This window comes from Acyrthosiphon pisum, chromosome A2 (genome assembly GCF_005508785.2).
Source record: "Acyrthosiphon pisum isolate AL4f chromosome A2, pea_aphid_22Mar2018_4r6ur, whole genome shotgun sequence".
NCBI classification, from domain to species: Eukaryota; Metazoa; Arthropoda; class Insecta; order Hemiptera; family Aphididae; genus Acyrthosiphon; species Acyrthosiphon pisum.
The window spans coordinates 9,413,966-9,429,915 of NC_042495.1; the positions used below are offsets into that span (position 1 = coordinate 9,413,966).

At 31.0% G+C, this 15,950-nt stretch overlaps 1 protein-coding gene across 2 annotated transcripts in view; it reads left to right on the forward strand.

Annotated features, from left to right (window-relative positions):
- LOC100168654 (lysine-specific histone demethylase 1A) overlaps window positions 1–15,950 on the forward strand; it is a 491,143-nt gene that overhangs the window by 445,174 nt on the left and 30,019 nt on the right. The window lies entirely within an intron of this gene.

The following is a 15,950-nucleotide window of genomic DNA, read 5'->3' on the forward strand; positions in this document are numbered from 1 at the left end:
GTATATACTATAGCTAATAGTAATAATAAATACACGAGCTCGTCACGAAATGTCACCCAATAATACGGAACAACGTCCATCATCATTACTTTTGTGTTTTTAATATTATATGCGTTATGGACGGAAGATTCACGAACACGACGAGAACAAGAAACGTTTTATAGTTTTGAACAATAAATCACGATGTATATAATAATAGGGATGTGTATATAAAATATCTATATCGATTCATCTTGTTTCGTGACAGGAACTCTGCAGTGCCGGACGGACTTATTAAAATATAACTTGCAGTGATTGTAAATGTGCATACCGCCAAGATTTTAATAAATTAAAAAATACCGAATTCTTTTTTGACAACATTATATTATATACCTTAAGTGATATCATTGGTATTCATATATCTGAACCATTTGAATTACATCTGTCCTTCTCTATCTATATTCTATATCTACACGATATATAGGTACGCACGTAATACATGTGTCTCAGAAAGATGCATAATATTTAGTCGTCCATTTTATTTTTATTAACTTTTTTTTTTGTTTTTACATAGTATTATGTAAATATCTAGCCTTCGATACGCGCATGTTTCTTGTATATCGATATTCATTCGTACTGAAAGTATGTTAACATTAAACCTCTCTGACATTTCTAAATCGGGTGAAGAGAGTATAGGATACAGATAATAATATTATTTATACCGGTCGCGGTACATATTATTATTAATTATAATATGCACCTGTTGGAACAGTTTTACGTAACACATTATGAATAATATATTATTTTTTTAGTTCTAAGGGTCGTATGTTTTTATTGCGTGATACACATCATATTGACGTTTGCTGTGTTTAAAAATATTATTTAGTGAAGGATTATTAATATTATTATGTATTGAATAATTGTATCATTAAATATTGAAGTATAGAACAAGGTAGTTGTACCTCGTAAAAAACAAAATATTACAATATATCGTTTAACTTAATAGGGTTATACATGTGTACCTATAATCCCCAACATATTATTTTGAATGCATAACATTTTTTTATAAAAAAATATGTTCAATTTTATATCATAATAATTATTATCATCGTTTTAACCGTTAAAATTATATAACTACTTAAATGTATCTATAGGTAACTATGTTGAATTATAAACATTAAGATATACATTAACCCACCAAAAAAAAAAAAAAAAATGGTTGACCTAAAATAATTAATTGTAAAAATGTATATGTATACATGAATGCATATGGACATGCCGTTGTCACGTTTTCTAAGAATTTTAATGAAATATATTTCATCTGAAACGGAACGCAATGAAAATATAAATATGCTTATAATTTATTCCACTCGCGCTCATAATAATGTTATATTATTAATGTATATATAATAATAAATTTAAAAATATATACTTGTGCATTAAAAATATATGAAGTCTATCTTACTCTATCTATTGTCATTGTAATTTTCTCTCGGTATTGTATAATTGAAAAATCCCAGCGACGTGCACGGTTAGCACAAAATGTTTTCTCCGATAATCATCGCGCCCGTGGCTTTTGTGCGATTTTCCTTTGCGTTCTTGGATTTCTGACGATTGGAAATAACTGTGAAAATCGCTTGCATGATTATGTAGTAAAATATGGTCTATAAAACAAAACCATCATGGTACAGTGCTAGAATTAAAAAAAAAATGATAAAATAGGGGTTTTATGAAAAAATACGTACCAAATATTTGAATTTCCCATTGATTATAGGATATAATATGTTATAGAAGGGGTACGCTTAAATATTTTTTAGTTAGAACAGACACATTTTCCTCCAATTCAAGAACTGCTCGTGTCATTACTATTTAGTATCACTATAATGAACAATAGTCAATATTATAAGTGATAAGGGACCCGTCAAGGTCTATTGTATTTTCTAAATTACGTAATATGTATCTCATAACAAAATGATTGTATTTGATGTATATCAAATGGTATGATAATGAAACGTTTATGAATTTGGCCCGGAATGTGAAATAAATCAACAAATTTATCTTTCCCTCAAAACGGTGATATATTGTTTGTAAGACGACGCTCACAATCCAAAACGTGTAACTATACACATAATATATTATACAACTACACACATCGAAAGCATAGATCTCGAATCACGATATATCATAATATAACTCCAAACTACAGGAATTTATTTCCAACGTAAACCTTAGATTGACCTTTGAATTAAAAATATTAAACAGTTAATTCAATAATATTTTTCTATATAATTATCATCGGGAGTCATTGTTTGCGCGCTAACTAGTAGGTACCTATAAGTATACATAATAATAATAATAATACATTATAGCATATAATATCCTGTTCCCGTGCGAGTGACCCGCGATGTCATTGCAGCGGCACTATTAAATTCCAATAACAATTATTGTACCTACCTATAATTGATAATTGATAATAATATACTTTAAGTACGTCAGTCCGTAAACGTTTACGACATTAATGCGCACGTTTGCCTATATATTATCATTGGTAGGTAAGTAGGTATGCGTCAGCAGATAGATTATCGCGACGAGTGGTCTGTCAATGTGAGTCCCGTACACACAATCTGTTGCTGATCATAATAATAATTATACTGCTGCTCCGTCGATATTTATAATTTATGCGGTCGTCTCCCCCGCGGCCAACCTTCTTCCTGGCCGGAAGTCGAAGGTCTATTATATTTTTGTACACGTCATATTATACATAGAGAGACGAGCGCGCGCGCTAATTCAGTCACACGAAAGAAAAGGGGTCGCAGCACTGGCGCCAGAATGCCGCCCGACTCGTGTCCTAGACGATATATTACAACTATCGGGGACGTTATAAAATATATTACGATACATAATATATTATATAGGACACGAGTACGTCATCATATAATATTATTGTGTACAATTATACCGCGGTATACGCAATATTTTGTTTCGCAGCGTACCGCAACTGCAACTCGTGCACTCACTCTGGAATCTGGATCCGAAAATATCCTATTGTCCGCAGTGACATTTTGAAAAATTTGAAACAAAAACCTAGAGGAACCATATGTCCATATTATATATTATTTGATTTGATTGAGAACCGAAGTCGATATTTTTATAGGTAGTTTTCCCGGTTATCGAATGAGTTCCGTTTGGTTTAAATTCTATTGGTACCTACCTATTTAAAATATATTCTTCTGTTGCTCTCCAATTTTTGTTATTTATGATTCGATTTATATCTAAATAACCGACAATTGTATACAATTATTACAAACATAATATTATATAATAGTATTACTTTTATAGTATTATGACCAAAATAAAATATGTACCAACATAATATTGTGTACATATTATATTTTAATATATATAAGTTTGCTTCAAATGCTTAGCAAAAAAAGTTTTATTGAATGTAAGTCGAGAAATTTATTTTAAAATCAAAATTCTTATCACATCTATACAAAAATAAATTGAGGTTATGTCTGACAGGTATTTATTACCAATTATGTACACTTTGTTTATACATTTTGAAGATAATAATATAATAGTATATTGATCGTGCAATATTTTTTGAGTAGCACAAAAATCATTTACCTCAACCAAGACCAACAGGTTGGTAGACAGATATAGATAGGTAGACGTATACTATAGTAAATCATTGTTGGACGATTTTTAAAAGCGTGTGCTTCACGGAGTACCTACTGCCGACTACGAACACTGACGTCTCTACAGTCATCGCGTATTTGTACATTGCACGGTATTAGCGAATACTGTCGGTTACCGATACCGTGGTATCGACATAATGTGTCGGTTCCAGACTTCAAACATTTACTAAGCTCGCAATCGTAATCTGTGTGACACGTGACTGCAAATGTGACGTGCCGTCTTACAGATAATATAAGCGTTAAGTTCGTCCAAGGTTTTATTTGTGTTGTATCGCAATCTGCCGTCAAGGGCGGAGGACAGCAATTTAGTACGGTTTCGAATAATCTTCGAGTCATGACGAATTATAAACTATTGCTAATTATCTCCTCTTTAATCACAATTAACAGTTAAAGCACTCTAGGATATAATTGCAATTTACTACTTATTTCAAATGTAAATACATTTTACTTTAAGTATAAACCGACTGTGGCTCAGCGGATATGTGTTTTTTATAATAATATGCTAAATTTTCAAATTTCACCTCTTTATAATATATTAAGTTTATTATTAATTTTCTTGACGTGTTATTATTATCATTATTAGCCGTATCTATGTGGATAATATATAATAATTATTGCCAACTATTGGTCGATATACATTATATAATTTGGTACCTATTATATTATTTAAAATTATTATTATATTGTACTATATGTTTGTTGTGGCTGTATATGCAGTTACTTGGGTACAATCCGCTGCAGTATAATAAATTGCTAGTCTCAGAGTTGAAATGAATTAATCTGGCTGTCCCTGATTTATGTGCAATATTTCGATGTGTTTTCTGGCAACGGACAACATGTCGAGTACTCACTTGAATGATAATAAAGTATATATTGTATGTAATGTGTGGTGTTGTTGTGTTAAAATTGGGTGCACGACGATATAGCTACAGGGACAACGATCGATGTAATAAACATTCAAACAGCAAATGTTCAATATTCAATAAATTATAAATAGCAGATAAAAATATACATATTATGCAATGGTTCAGTTTATATTTACGTAAAAAGTTTGAAGTTTAATGGAGATACCAATGTTAAAAACCATTAAAATAATTCGTAAGTATAAAAAGGGAAATTTTTACTTTTTACCTCCCAAAGACCCAATTCATATTCAATATCTTCTACAAGGACCCCCCAAAGTTCAAAATCGGAGCATTTTTATTGTCCCAAAAGGTGATAGGTTATATGACGGACAGAAAAAAAAATGAAAAACACACATCATTGTAAAATCAATACGTTCATCTCTTCACCCAGAATATCCAAAATACTAAACTACCAACTCGTTTTGTGTTAAAAAAAATATGAAGACGATATCACCGTAATCATGGAAAATATGTCTGACGCGCATCGTACAGGTGGCTGGTGGGTGGTAATCGTATAATGTGTCACAAGTCACAACTCACAAATGACATTCTGGTGGTATATAATGTTTATCGCGTTGTTAAAATGTATAATTATTGTAATCGCTACACTTACGAATGCCACCGAATGCCAATACGAGCGCCGACTTTCCAATTAAATCACTCGCCATACATTATGCTGCATATAACCGTTAAGATGAAATGGGTTGTGTTTTCCACATCGATCATTGTCCGCGTCTATTCGCGAGCGGAAAGCGAAGCCGGCTGTAAATATATTATTATATGTGGCCGTAATTTATATTGTCCGACGAGCTTAGCTGTACATTATTATCAATATATATTATACATATATATATAATAGATATTCATGAGTGTGTTTATTTTATATGGAGAGAAAATGGTGTTTCTATACGGAACAGCTCAGATGAGGCGAAATCGTAGGCCGTTTATCAGTAGTTATCAGCGAACGATTCGAAATCCACTAATTAATTTTAATCCGGTTGTAGGAACTCGGCCGTTTGTGACGCGTAAATTTGTGTCCACATGGACTTATAATTATTAGTAAAATAATGTGTACGACAATTCCAGATTCTTGTAATATTAAAGACCTACTTGGCTTGCAGAGGAAGAATCAATAAAAATACATAATATTATTTTAAATGAAACGTGTTCGATAATATAATAAATTATAATATTATTATTATCCTACCAAGCGATAGACCAGGATTTTTCGACGGGTTGTTAGGGTATGGGGTGGAGGTTGGTAGTGTATGAAATTCAAACATATTATTATTTTTTTATATAATATTACACTGAAAAAATCAGCTTCCAAAATCAGAAAAATAGCACCAACCACTGCGATACAAATTACCAAATCAAATGTACATCAATTTCTAGGTATCCTATTAATAAAAATATAATGTAATTGAAAATAATACATAATATTAATTTTGTTTGGTTTATTTGCCTTTTGACAAGCTCCGAATACGGAGTATTCCCCCTTCGTTCTGCCACAGCAATCTATAAATACATATTATATTATTATAATATAATAGGTATATATACAACACACAGCCGATGGAAATGTTATAGCTAAAGCAGTATGATCAAAAGAGAGCGCGGCGCGATGGGTTCGATATATATTTATTATTAATTTATTATTACTTTCTTTCTGCCAAAGTTGTAACTCGCAGCCGTAGCAATATAATAATATTCGTTGAAAATATTTTCCTATTTGAATTCCTCTGGACCATTTGAGCGGAATACTGCATTTATCCATAACGCGTATGCATGATGTTCAAAAAACGGCGTATTATATAAACTTCCACAATTTCAATTGTGTTTATATACTAAAAAATATTATGTAAAACTTTCAGTCAAATTCTGATCATAGATACGTATTATTATTAAATTCCGTCGAATTATCAGCGCGGAACAAATTATATTAGTAGTAGTAATAATAATAATAATAATAATAATAATAATAATAATAATAATACAATGATGATGCTTTATTTAACAAATAATAATATTCCCAAAGAAATTTCGAAAGAGCGCGTAATATTGTATAATAATTAATATTCGCTATCGGAGCAGCGACGGGATTCTTTAAATACGTCATGATATACGTGAGCACGTCATCTGTGGAGGAGTGGTGGAGGTTGAGGAGGGTTCTGACAAACTGGCGTTGATCCGTCTCCTCGGGGGTAGATAGCCAGTCTTCGGTGGCGGGATACGCGCATTCTGTTTTAATATTCCACAAGGGAAGCTTTATTTTATTAATGTGGGACGAATGGTAAATGGTCACGGCGGCGGCGGCGTGCCAGTAGCAATCGTATTATACATTTATACATATATTATATTATCCGAAGAATATATTTTATTACATAGGTAGTTAGAAATTGTAGCCCGCGGCGAGATTTGTGTTTTTTTTTAATATTCCACATAGGTAGGTATGTGTCGTATATAGGTAGGTACGTAATAATTAATATTATTTTCTTTCCCCGTTCTTTCGACAATTTGTTTTAAGACGTTTTAATTACAGCCCGTGGATGTGGCTCAAGGTCAAGTCTCCATGTCGTATTATACTCGTCAAATAATAATAATATATACAAAGTGTTTAATTTGAGTGATTCATTATATTACTATATTGACCAGTTTTAACTTTTTTGAAAATTTTATTCTCACGATTCGCAGTTGTCGTTGCAAAACGACACTATGAGAAAAAAGAATATTATTTACAATTTTTTATCCTTATCATTTTTTTAAAATTCACCACTTTTTTTAATGATCATATACTTTTTTAATTGCATAGTCAAAGCAGAACAAAATACTTCGAACTTTTATAGTTAACTGTAATAATTTATAAGTACTAACATTTTTATTTCAAAGTTTAGATGTGTGGCATAGTTAGTAATGTAAATTTTCATGATAATTTTGAAAATTTTAAAACGTATCATATTAATTTCTTATCAAATAAATCTTTTGATATTATATAGTTGTAGTATATTTAACCTTCATAATTATATTTTAAAATATGTACTTTTATTACCATTTACCCATTTTAATATAATGTTGGTATTATTCTAATGAACATAATAAAGTAAATTCAAAATACAAATCATTATATATATATAATATATACCTATATCAATATATAATATTTAACTCAGTAATAAATGTGCTTTTTTATCTTTTAATAAAAATGTTGTATTTTTACTTCAGTATAAATTATGAGTGTATAATCGTTTTGCTACAATCATTGATTTTTCAATTTTTAACGGAGTTAATTTATTGTTTGAGTCACTTCCTCAATTTTACCCAAATCATATTTTTTTTTTTATTATGAGTGTTTTGTTTGACTCTGACGTTATGCTAGTTACAACGTAAATAAAAATGAAACAGTAATTTTATGAAGTATTTAAATATAATTAAACTTACAAATTAATTAATTTAAGAAAAGTACAAAAAAAAACAAATTTTCAGGAATTTTCTAATGGAAAAAAAAAAAAAAATTTCAAGCTTAGTAGGAATAAATAGTAGACCGGCTGTTTTCGGCTTACCCCTGTGTTCACTCATGCAAACGTTCAATAAGTACTATAAAAATGTAAGTTCTCATTCAAAAAGTCAAAACTTTTTGAAACATGAGTGTAAATAGATACTTGTGTAGACTAGTAGACACCTTGTGTGTAATACGATGATATAATATATTTATTTTTCATAACTTGGTCCGTTTACCGTAGGTACGTATTTTATTATAATATTGTGGACTACCGCCGCCTAATGACATCACGCGCATACCTATCATATCGGGCGCCCCACGCCAATATTGTGTCTTGTAATATAGTTATCTCTCGGCAGCCGCTGCAGGACAAGTCTTGAAGTCTGTCAGGACGCGTACAATAATGATGATGATAGTAATATTATAATATACATACTAAATATGTGTACGATATAATATTAGAATAATAATTGGACGAGTGCCCACGCGACGCCTTGCGTTTGATGTCCGTCGGCCTCGCGCAATTCGTCCGGCGCGAATTTAGGGGCCGCACGCGCTCTTCGGACGTGTGTACCTACACAGTAGGTAAATACGACGGTGATTGTTGTGCGAACAACGATAATATTATTGTGAACATAATATTATTGTTGGTAGGTAGAAGAGTAAAATAAAGCCGGACCTGATACGATACACACGGAATTATAGCCTGCAATTGCATATTATTATATTAGGAAATTAGGTTATATAGGTTACAAGTCGTGTGTATGTGTGTGTCAGCGGCGTACCTAATTGAGGGGGAGGCAAATCTCCCCTCTGGAGTTTTTTTTATTATAATACGTATATTTCCTTCCGATAATGTAGATTTTAATTTTTTCACTGATTATAATCGAGTTACATACTTTTGATATCAATAAGTATATATTTAAGTATCATAATTTTGTATTGCTATTGGATTTTTAACGCTTTAAAGTGAGGTATTGAGTAATTTGCTCCCCGAAATGTATTCTACTGGTGTGTGTATGTGTGTGTGTGTGTGTGTGTGTGTGTGTGTGCAGGTTGCAGGTGAGATGCGGAATGCTAAAAGTTAAAAGCGACGTTGTGTACCGTGTTACGAAAATAGTTTCTGAACCAGAGTTGTTCATCAGGGATGTTGATGTGGTGTCCACCTCCCTTTTCTCATTAATTTCTAGTGGGAATACATTAAATTATAAAAACATTTAACATATAATGCGTGCTTGAAACAAAATCTTGGTAGGATCAGTGATCACATAGCATTATTATACTATTAATTATAGTAGATGCATTATTTTGTATGTTTGTATAATCGATGTGCATGTGAAAAACATGCTTTGTACTTACTGTGTAATTTGAAGTTAACCATATAGATACCACAATTTTTGTGTAATGTCATATCAAATTTAAAAATAAAAATGTCATTAGGTACATACAGTAAAACTTCTAGAAATTTAAATTCGAAATTTAACTTAATTATAAAAATGTTTACATTATAGAAAATTGAGATGAGTATTATAACTTTCAAATGTAAATTAAAAAGTTAGAACCAATAAGACTTAAATTGAATTAAAGCTTGAATAGTATTAAATTGGTTATTTCGGTCAGACTGCATAAAACAAAAACGTTAGATTTGACATTTAAAAGCTTGGTTCGGGTTCAGTTCGGTATTCGATTCGAGCTTAACGCTCAACATCACACTGACTTGTTTAGTTCTACACACAATTAAAAAGTTGGTTCGAAACCATACATTTTAATTTGACTCTGCACCTCTACTTTAATATATAATATATACTATTGTATAAGGTTTATCTAAACGATTTGACAAATTTACACAGAAATTACATATGTCATGTCCTTCTGGTACACTCTACATAATATTATAGATTATAATATTATTATACAACACACTGCAATAAACTGCAATAACAAAAATGATATGACGTATTGCCGTGAATGCACTACCGACGTATAATAATTTCTATAGTTACCAGACGAGCATTATTCACATATTTTTATTGTAATTATTTTGATGTAATATTATAGTATATTATAAAACGCTCGTTGTCCCGTGTCTGTCGGCTGTCGCTTGTCCGTCCTGTTTTCTGTAATACTATAACCTATAATATTTTATACGAGTTGTACTACAGATTATTGACGTTTTAACAAGCCCATGTATATTAATATAATATGTGCGTTGGATAAAGTCGAAACTTTTCAAATATAAAAAACTGTTTTGCGTGTTCGACTTTGGTTTTATTTATCGTGATATTCGAAATGGATTATTTATGTTCCACACATATTTTTTTGAATTTTCTATATTTTATTCGACTGGTGTAGACCTACAGTATTATATTGTAAGTAGGCGTTTTGATTGTCAGCTATTCGACCGCATAATATGCCGAATTCGATCGACTATATACTATATTATAGGTGCACAATCATTACTATCGACGATAGTTTTTGGGAAAAAAAACGAAAAAAAAAACAAAAAATTAGTTATTAAAATATAATCGCGTTTACAATATTCATTGTTGGTACCGATACCGACGCGACGCGATGATAATAATATACAATTTACGTAATTGCATAATGCGAGGTTCGAAAAATCACACGGCTGGTCGACGCCCGAAATAGCAGCCGTATACGTGTTATATTATTATAATAATAATAATAAAATAATATATAGCCTAAGTCACACATGCCCACGAATCGACAGGAAAACGCGTTATTTTCGGTCCCGGCAAAACGACTTGTGACACGCGATATACGTATATACCACTAATCTGCGTGTACAACAGCCATATATTTCATCGCGTACGAGAAAAATGAGATACTCGCTTTTAAATTAATTTTCCCCTCGTACGCAAACGACGGCGATGTATGATGCACACACACACACACACACACACATACACACACATAGAGTTATATATAAATATCACGTTATTTCTATGTCTATATATGTGGTAAAATCAACGTGTAAGTTATTGTAATTTTGTGCTGCGCAATCAACACACAAATGTGCAGCACGCTACGGCGGCGCCGAATGCCGAGAGTGTTAAACAAACATAATATAATAATAATATCCCCGCGGTGGTTGACGACGGTCTTAACGCGCGGAATTTAATAATAATATAATATTTTATGTGAATTTGTATTTTTTTATTTTTCCGCAACATTATGATAAACGCGAGGAGAGTATAACCGTTTTTGCTGCAATGTGTACACAATATGATTTTGTATACAACGAGCGTGTTCGTATACCGTACAACATAATATTATTATGTGTATGTACCTACTACCTACAATTTAATCTACACGCCTATTCAAGTGGGGGATGATTTAATTATATAATATTATCTTCTACCGCGCACCCCCGGCTGACTGCTCCCAGAAAATGTGAAATTTTATCAAAGAAAACTCAAAACCTGCGATATGGAAATTCGGTTCTTTTTAGCATAATATAATATGATAACATAATAAAATACAATAACGTTCTGCTTGAAGCCAGGTACCTATATATAACCTTAGTTTATGGTGCAGTGAAAATCTCAAAGATCTACGCTCAACCATGACAATACAATTTTAATATATGAATTGAACACGTCTATATTATACTAAGAAGATATCATTTCTTGCGATATCAATATTGTATTAAGCCAGTAAAAGAACATCTGAAAAATTGTTGTCAAATTTTAACAGATTTACTACTTTTGGAAGAACTGACTTTTCCGTTTAAAAAGGGGGGGTCCGAGTGCAATCAAACATGCCTTGAAACCAAAAACGAATGACCCGATATGCTACGCAATATCATCCATGGTACGACGGTGGCTGATGGGTTTTTTTTAATTATCTGTTAAATAAAAAAAACAAACAAAACAAATCTACTCCGATTCTTTAAAAAAATTAATAAACATTTTAATATATCTAGATATGCTAACAATCTAATATTATAATATAATTTTGTGAATAAACAAATTTACCGAACTCTTCGGCGTTATTCGCCACTCCTCACACTACTGTAAAATTGTAAAGAAAACCGTGAAACGTTTTATTTTTACATCGAGACGAAGGAGAATAATACATATAAAATATTATAATTGTTATAATAATAATAATATATAATTGATAATATTATTCCGTCTACAAATGCATATAACGTGTCATACAACAACAAATTTCCTCGACGCGCGTGAATCCACTACGAGAGGTTTATAATATATTTCCTCTGCGCGTTGTTGTAGGTGACAGCAAAACACATTCCATGTGAATTTAGTACAGTTAATTTAGTCTGATCTATATATTTATGTGTTTTTGTAATGTATTCATTACGTGATAAATGTTGGTGCGATTTGCACACTTGAAAATAAAATAACCTCTCTACAACAACTCGTATAATATAATAATATATACGTGTTGGTTCGCAATGATATAATAATATATTCAATGCTTTTCTTGTTTAGTCGTACGCGGGGCACAGAGTGCATATTATTATTATTATTATTCATTTAAAAGAAAAAAAAATGATACGTGTACAATTAAACACATTAAAAAATACGTAATAATAATAAAATATATTTCTTCGATTCGTTAATTCTCATTTCGTGTACACCCTTGAATTATGTGACAAATTAAATTGAAAAAATATACTAATATACCTATATGTATATAATTTTATTATGCATATTTGTTTTTAAATACAAAACTGTTATGTTTCGCTTATAAAGAAATAAAAACGTCTGAAGTATAATATATAAACGATAATCACGTTTGACCGCAAACAAATATGCCTATAATACTGAAGAAATTAAAATGAACTGTCAATGTTATAGACTACTTTTTAAATATCCACTATCCACTTTTCAACGTCTTGGCTGATACCTAGTAGTTGTAATATACCATCATCAATTATTATTATATTATACCCAAGTGCTTATTATTTTGCGAACGGAAATTATTATTTTTTTCTGCGTCAAGTTGCGCGATGTGGATTTTGTGGGATATGTAAATAATAATTCTAATAAAAAAAAAAAAAATACTTAAACGGATAATATAATATAAAATACGATTTAGCTGTTGCCGTTTGTTTTGTTATTTACAACTTCTGGCTTTAAGGGGTTTTAACTTTAATTTGATAGCCGTTAAAAATAATCTTGATCTTTATATTTTTTTAACGCTTGATAACCATCAATTTTATTAGTTTTTTTAATAATAAAAAAAAAGAACCATTATATTCTACAATATTACTTTCCCGGTGCCTTTAGCATTAGTATGGGCTTAGGAAACATTTCCAACTATATAAATGTTAGTTTACTACCAATACACCCGTCATGGAATGCCTCTTTCGTAATAAATCAAACACTGTTTAGTCTTAACGCCTATAAAGTACCCGGACATAAAAATAGTTTTATACGAATCAACAATCTGTTAATCATTTTCAACGCACAAACTGTACACGTTTATGTTTATTGTCTTTATGCGTTATTAAAATGTGTAATAATAATAATATATATTCTTTTTAATTTGTTTGGATTTTAATTTATAGTTTTTGACATCAAACGAGTTTTCAGAAGACTGTTAAGTTTTAACAATTGTCGTCGTCAAGCCTAATAAAATGAAAATCACCAAAACAAATGAATATATTTTGAAATGAAAATAATTGAAAAAATACACAAACAATTTATTTATCGTTTACAATAATTAAAAAACATTAAAAAACGTTTGGCTTCATCAATTGTAATAATATTAAATCAATAATGGTCATCTTGTTGGGTGTGTCTAGTAATAAATTGTATAATATGTAAATATTTAAAAATTTTTAATTTTTAATTTGAATTAGATCATTGCTATTACACTATAAATTTTAAGCAAGCAATACAGTTGTGTGATACATATTTAAATACTATATTTACCAAAAAAGTGTACACTCTAATAGTCTAAATTTAAAAGATAACTGTCTACTTTTAATTTTTAACACCGGGGATTTCCATTCGTTGCAGGTGCATAATAACGAGATTAAAAAAAGTTTTACAAATTGTAATCGCAATAATGCACTTACAATTAAGTATCATCACCTAGGGCGATTGCCCACTATAGAACATCCTCATCCCCATACATAACATACACAAAAACGGTTACGCTTATAAATTATGCATTTGTTCAAATTTAGAGTTTTGGAACTTTTAACTATACATATTATATGGGTTAAGATAATATGTTATTATCTATCGTAAAGACTGTCTTTTTTTTAAATTTGTGCTTGTCAATAGGTATTTATATAATTTTAATTAATACAAAACCACGTATAACTTGTGATATTAACTTAAATAAAAATGGCAACGCACTGCACACAGGTGCTGTGAGCTAAAATATTTGTGATGAAAAATGACAAATAATGGTTCCCGACTTGACGTACTGCCCTGGTTAAATCATTGGAACGCGCGAGATCCGGAAGCGATCTGAAGAGCCAATAGAGGCTAATAACTAATAAGTAAGCTGTTACGAAAATCAAACGTGAACATTTCCGTTCTGGTTTTCTCGTTCGTTTCCGTGTAGGTACCTACGTGTATAGCGTATTGTTTACTATATAGCCATATAGACCTCGTCGCAGTGTGCATAACATTTTAGTTCAAACAGTGTTAAACGCATAATATATTTTAATAAATAAACATTTTGTAGTCATTAGATTAGTATGAAGGAATTATATAAGATTATGTACAATAAGTGTATCTCCGCGTACGGCGTACTAATACTTATAAGTATAAAAGTTTTAAAGTATTATATAAGTTATTCATAAGTTTTATACCATGACTAGAGCGCGGATATTTAGGTTTTTACATATTTTTATTGGCTTTATATACAGCTCTACGAGTATGAGAAATGTGGACGATTTATTAATCAAAGAGTTCGCAGCAAAAAATTTATTTTGGACATTAGAGAATATTTGGCATATTTTACATATTTTAGAATATATTCCATTATTGTTTCTAAAACATGTATTGTTAATTTCTCGATTTGTGATTTTTTCTAGCTACAATATTTTATGAAGTACATCACATTTTTTATATTCAAATAACTTAGCTGTCACCAAAGGGCATGCAAGTTATATATTGTTTTTATTGAATTATTTTGAAAAAAACAAAAAAATAATATTATTTGCATATTTAAAAGTTTAAAGCATATTTAGAGAATATTTTAGGGTTTTTTTAGAGCATATTAGCATCATATTTTAAGCTTTTAAGAACCTAAAAATCCGCGCTCTAATCATGACTATATATGTATATCATTCAAAGCACAACTAATGGAATCCGGCACTGGTAGAAGACATTATATAAGGGTTATCGAAAGGCAGAGACGGGGTACTGCACAGTGCACTGCATTGCTGCTGTAGCTCTACCGCAGTCGGAGGCGATCTCTTTTCGGAGATCCTACGACATCGCGTCTGCACAAGTAGCATAGAATTTAAATTGTTGTTTTTCGACGACCGGCTCTATGCCCATTATACTAGCTGGTTAATGGTGTACACAACGACGGAAGAATATACAAACACCCAATCGTGTAATATAACACCCTGACGATTTATCTAGAGTAAATACTCATCTCGTTCGCCGGTGCCGTTTTATACTGTATAATATATATATGGTATATAAAATATGTTATTGTGTCGTCGTCGTATAATGGAAATGTCGTGAACGCAACGCGTATGTATAGCGGCGGTGAGTGTTTCTCGCGGAAAGGATGAAAAATAAAGACGGAGAATAAGACACGTCCGGCCGACCGCCGCTATGTGTTGCTTTGATAGATTTCTTTGGATTTGTCTTAATGCGCGCGTGTGTGTGTGCGTGTGTGAAAACA